This window comes from Odontomachus brunneus, unplaced genomic scaffold (genome assembly GCF_010583005.1).
Source record: "Odontomachus brunneus isolate Ranch 3 - 2012 unplaced genomic scaffold, Obru_v1 Obru_scaffold_073, whole genome shotgun sequence".
Taxonomy (NCBI): Eukaryota; Metazoa; Arthropoda; class Insecta; order Hymenoptera; family Formicidae; genus Odontomachus; species Odontomachus brunneus.
The window spans coordinates 967,809-973,693 of NW_022639523.1; the positions used below are offsets into that span (position 1 = coordinate 967,809).

The window sequence follows — 5,885 nt, forward strand, 5'->3', positions numbered from 1 at the left end:
GAGAGAGAGAGAGAGAGAGAGAGAAAGATTCGTATTCCTCGGTGTTTTCTCTACCTATTAATAATAAAAAAAAATTAAATGTCGATTTTCTTTCCGGAAGTTATGAGAAGATAAAAATACATTGAGTAAAATCTACCCATGTTTGGGGGTTGTTTGGGATTTGCACAATTTTCTGATGTTTAGGGTTCTAGGGTTAAGTGGGTCTTTAGTGCAAGAGCTCGCGCCGACGTTGCAACGGCGCCGAGCAATCCGACAGATAAACGACAGCCGTTTCGCCTTCCACCTGCCGTCTTCGCGATATCTAGCTGCTGATGCTTGACGTATACGCGAACGGGCGCGAATAACGAATGTACGCCACGTCGATAAGCGTGCATATCGGCCGATGGTCGTGCAAATTAATGAAAATTCGCAGTAACGTAACGTTGCCTCCCTAATTGCAATTAATGCAAATTCGCGCATGGACGGTCCGATGGCGAACGCGAGCGCCATTATTCCCCTTGACGTCTACGTAGTAACGTGATGTATCCACAGCAGAATACTTTTCCGGAGGAAAGAGAGAAGAAAATAGCAAGAGAACGAATACGTTTCGTTTCTTCTAGTTTTTTCTTTGTGGATATTTTTGTGTTTCAACGAGGTAATCGCTACAGTTAATCCGTGAATACAACTACGACATCTGCAAATTTTCAAGAAGATATAAAACGTACGCAGTAGAACGAAAAGATGCAACTGCTAAATTGTTGGAAACTTCCTGCAGTGCTTAATAACGATAAAGATGTAGATATTATGTGTAGTGATGATAAATTTAATAGCTTATTATCAAATTGTTGTAAACCCATGCTTTGAAAAAATGAAAATTGTATGCTCCAGTGCTACGAAAAGTTTATAAGCGCATAATTTCTATTTCATAAAGATATAAGACAATTTGGAAATAAGCTGTAATACTAGAGTATACGGGAAATTATTACTCGTGACTTTCTGAGCAGTTCCTAAGAGTGATAATGTCAATTTGTATAATTCTAGATTCGAGAGCGAATACTTGGTGCACTTTTAATGTAAATAAAAATGTACAATTTTAACCACTTAGCCGTGCTTATTAAGTGCACATTTTACATGTTAGTAAATATATTTTGCATTCAACCCTCGATTGAACAACAATATAAATCCAATCTATCGGTCTGCATCGCAGCAGCTGGTAATTAAATGTTCGTCCATTATTGAAACGAGAAAGTTCGTTTGATGAAATCAGCCGTAACGAAGCATCACCAACGGTAACAATATCTATTAGATTAATTGTTTGATCAACTCGAAATGAAACGAAAGCGTCTGCGTACGAGGCAGTTACAAATCAGCATTATGAGCGAGAAAGAGAGAAAGAAAGAGAAAGAGAGAGAAATGAAACAATGTGTCGAGCAATTCATTCTAATGCGATCGAGTTTCCTCCGTAAGTAACCGGAGAAACGCATAAGCGCAGTCAAAACTTAATTAAATTGCTAGTGTTCCATTTCACCGCGAGCTGCAATTTAATTAGGCTATACATTAGTATACCGCAACCTCATCAGTTTAATAGTTATATACGCAGAAATTTTAATAATATTTGCCATCATAAATTTGCCGCTTAAACATTCATGTATATATACGCGCACGTTCGTATGAACGGTGGACGATAATATTAATATAACGGTGGCTAAGTTATCGTAATATGTCCCTCAGTTTTTGCGTACTGCTCAATTGCCACCAACGTATTTTTACATACTTCCGCTTCCTCTCTCTCTCTCTCTCTAGATATTTATTTATTTATCTATCACTTTCCTAGTCTTCTTTGCATCAGCGCACTTTGCAAAGTCCGCTGCGATCCGTGTCAAACCCTGCGATACCAGGAATTGTTGTGTGGCCGCGTCCAATTAATAATTCCGACCGATTAAACTACGAGCAACTCGTGATCCGCGAGCTGGATCAAGTCGAGTTGGGTTATTGTCGACGATTATATCCGCGCTTTGACTCGTTAACGAGGTTACGGAGTGACGCCGTGTCGTCGTTTGTTATTGCGATATCCGTCTCTCCGTCGAAGGATCCGCGCGAAACGCATAACAACTACCGACAGGCGACACGAAACGACGGTCAATCGCGATGATATCGGTTAATCCGAAACTTCCATCACGCTGCGTCGCGTTTGTTAGTGAATCGCGGCAGAGCTTTAGCTCAGATTGACGGGTCGTACGCAGCTTTAGCGCTGCGCGCAATCGGTTTAGCCAAAGCGTAATTGATTTAATCCGATCTTCGCACGATTCTCCTCCTCCGCTCTCTCTCTCTCTCTCTCTCTCTCTCTTTCTCGGTCTACCTATTGATTAAATCAAGGCAAAAAATAGTGAAAGCATTCTCATCGGTTGGATAGCATTTAATTCACCCTCAGGCAGCGTTACATATTCTGAATATTAAGCGTCTTCTCTCTCTCTCTCTCTCTCTCTCTCTCTCTCTCTCTCTCTCGTGCACCCTATGCGCACGACCTCGTCAGAACCGAGAGATCATCTCGCAGTAGGGTAACGTAACCGGGAAAACGCTCTCGCTCACGGGAAAACGGCACTCGGCGAGGAATCGCATCGGGAGTAGCGTTACGGGCCGTCGGAATACATTTTCGGGATTTCCCGCAGAGACGCGATCACTTTACCTTGACACGTGTTTTGCATCCGTCGTTCTCGTGACCGCGATCGATCAGATTCTCCTGCGCGTCTTTCGCTCTTCTCCTCGTCCTCCTCCTCTATCAGGCTTCCCCACATCCCCCGTCACGGAAGATCACTCTCAGTGTACTGAAATAGATACGGCGGACCGAAATCGTCGATTGAGACATGCGCGTGCATCGAATCCATAGGCCTCACGCGCGCTTGCCGTACTTATTCTATCAATTATTGTCTGTGATTTACGAGACGAAACGCCACTCGCAGAAAGTAAATAACGTCTAGCCCGATACTCGTACCGGCGCGTTCAACGTGCTAACCGCGCGACGCGAGGGTAAGTGGTCGTTTGTATTTTCATGAGTCCAATATTCGCTGTCCCGTGTGCCACGATGCTGCACAGAGAGTTTAGGTACAGCGCACGTAAATGCAACAGTCCTTCGCGAAGAGGTGCTTCCCAAGCAAATTGAATTCGACGCAAATAGAGCAGAGTAGCTTAAAGGTCGATTTAAAAATTTAGCGTCATAGAAAAGAGCAGTGCTTGAAGATGCAAGAGCTTTCCTCCCGTTTAACTGTGCCGAGAAAATCGAGCGTGCGCCGAATATGCGATCTCGAAGAGACTCTCGAAATTTACATTTGATAACAGCTTTGATAATAGCAGCGTACGATTTCTAATACTTTAAATCTGAGAGTCAGGCGCGACGAAGGTTGACAATAAACATTTAAATATTTCACACGGAGACCGTATTTCCTACCGCTACTTTTGTGGCCAGGATCACTTTATGAGCAAAACTCGAACATAAGCGACGAAATGTTTCCCTCGACACTTGAACGGTAACCGGCAATGCGGTTTGTTAGTGAAAAAAGAACCGTGAGAATGCCCTTGCTGAAGTAACGGCATCGGAGCACCACGCTAGTCCTCGTTGTCCAGGGTCTTAAGCTCCATCGATTTCGGATGAGGGTTGCCGTCTCCTTCTCACTCTCTCTTGTTCGCTCGCTTTGCCTCTCCCCCTTCTCTCTCTCTTTCTCTCCCTCTCTCTCTCTCGCCATTTCTCTAGCCGCGATATTAGCCCCCTGCATCGGTATACGTCTCACGAGGAATTCTCGCCAGGGTTTTAGGCCGCGTAAAGCTTGTCGAGTTCCAGGAGGGTGCAAAAGATCCTTGGAAGAACGGGATCGAGAGGAACGCGCAAAAGATTGAGAGTACGAGTCGAGGATTAAAGTAGAAAATGGCAATGAAGCCGCACGAACACAACAAAGGCACGTTCGGAGCTTGGAGTGTTGCTTGTTGAGGATAGATCGCTCCAACGCGGAAGGTAAAAAACATTAGGGCGGAAGAAGGGACTGATACCGTTCAATTTCATGACATCCCTATGAAAATCGGGCAGCGGTTTTGCATCGTGAAAAGCCTCGACCTCGTGATCGTTCGACATTTCTGAGATAAAACCCGTTTAAATAAAATGGGAGGAAAAGACCGATAAGCACATCGGCAAAAAATCAGTCGTCACTAAGCGACGACATTGATCCGTGCTTATTTCTGTAGCCGTATCTACTTTCAATTAAGAGTAAATTCAATTATTCAATTATTTTAGTTATATATATATATATACAGGATGCCCGGTAACTGATAGAGATACAGGTAGAACGGGTCAAAATAATCAGAAAAATTATATACTATTTTGAAATTTTCTCAATATTTATTCCGTAAGTAATTAAAATGTAAAATAAACGAATGAGTGCACGAGAAACGGTAGGACAGGCTCTGTGTGTAAAAGAAATGGCTTATCTCTTAGTAACGATGAGTAGCTGATTTCGAGGCAGAGTAACAAGCGACACGTATACGTTACTCTGCCTCGAAATCAGCTGTTTATTCATCGTTGCTAAGAGGTAAGCCATTTCTTTTACATACAGAGCCTGTCCTACCGTTTCTCGTGCACTCATTCGTTTATTTTACATTTTAATTACTTACGGAATAAATATTGAGAAAATTTCAAAATAGTATATAACTTTATGATTATTTTGACCTGTTCTACCCGTACATGGCGGTTGCTCAATCAGTTACCGGACACTCTGTATATATACAGGGTCAGGAAAAAGTATGGAAACCCTGAAAAATCTAAAAAAATATAAGTTTTACAGAAAAATGTTTCAAATAAAAGTTATAGGATTTAAAAAGGTCTAATCAATAGTCTCATCAGTTTGACGGCAGGCGTCGTTAAGGTGATGTCAAAGTCACCTTGAATTTTTTAAATAGAAAATCCCATATATTATTACATATTCTTATAGCTTATCTCGAGAGCTTTCCAAAACATTATAATAAAATATTTTTTGTTAAGAACTTTTCGAGTAATAACACTTGAAATTTCCAGCACATTGACATAGAATACAAAATATCTCGTAAAATATTTATCTTTCGATTATCTTGCCTTAATACTTTTTTGCACAGAATAATAAGACAAATTAATTGGCTAAAAAAAACAAAGTTTTTTACATAATATAAAAAAATGTGTTGTGCCTTTTAAGCCAATTAATTTGTCTCATTATTCTGTGCAAAAAAAGTATCAAGGCAAAATAATCGAAAGATGAATATTTTACAAGATATTTTGTATTTTATGTCAAAGTGCTGGAAATTTCAAGTGTTATTACTCGAAAAGTTCTTAACAAAAAAATATTTTATTATAGTGTTTTGGAAAGCTCTCGAGATAAACTATAAGAATATGTGAGGTTTTCCATTTAAAAAATTCAAGATGACTTTGACTTCACCTTAACGACGCCAGCCGTCAAACTGATGAAACTATTGAATAGACCTTTTTAAATACTATAACTTTTATTTAAAACATTTTTCTGTAAAACTTATATTTTTTTAGATTTTTCAGAGTTTCCATACTTTTTCCTCATCCTGTATATATACAGGGTGTCTCACATTCTCCTCCGGGCATTTTGTGGGAACGTAGAACAGGTTGCGGTGAACATAAAAGTCTTATACTGTTTTGCGATATTCGCAATAATTATCGAGATATTGTAAAAAATTTGTGAATGATCATGCAGAATATGGTAAATGAGTTATAGTAGCGACGACTGCTGTCGTGTACTTATACTTTAGGTCAAATTGAACAAAAAAGTTCTCTACCATTTTGCAAATAATCACATAGATTTTTAATTATTAATTAAAGAAGATGAGTGCATTATCACGCAAAATCGTGCAATAATCTTCTT

The 5,885-nt window shown here is 40.2% G+C and overlaps 1 protein-coding gene across 6 annotated transcripts in view; it reads right to left on the reverse strand.

Annotated features, from left to right (window-relative positions):
• LOC116847107 overlaps positions 1-5,885 on the reverse strand; it is a 144,116-nt gene that overhangs the window by 91,457 nt on the left and 46,774 nt on the right. For 2 of the 6 annotated variants that reach the window (XM_032821748.1, XM_032821750.1), the window contains exon 2: positions 2,666-2,804. The exons of 3 other annotated variants lie outside the window; for them this stretch is intronic. The gene's annotated coding sequence lies outside the window, so the exon portion shown is untranslated. Of the gene's footprint in view, positions 1-2,665; positions 2,805-3,539; positions 4,354-5,885 lie in introns of those variants that run through there. One more of the 6 variants, XM_032821747.1, reaches the window with a different exon arrangement.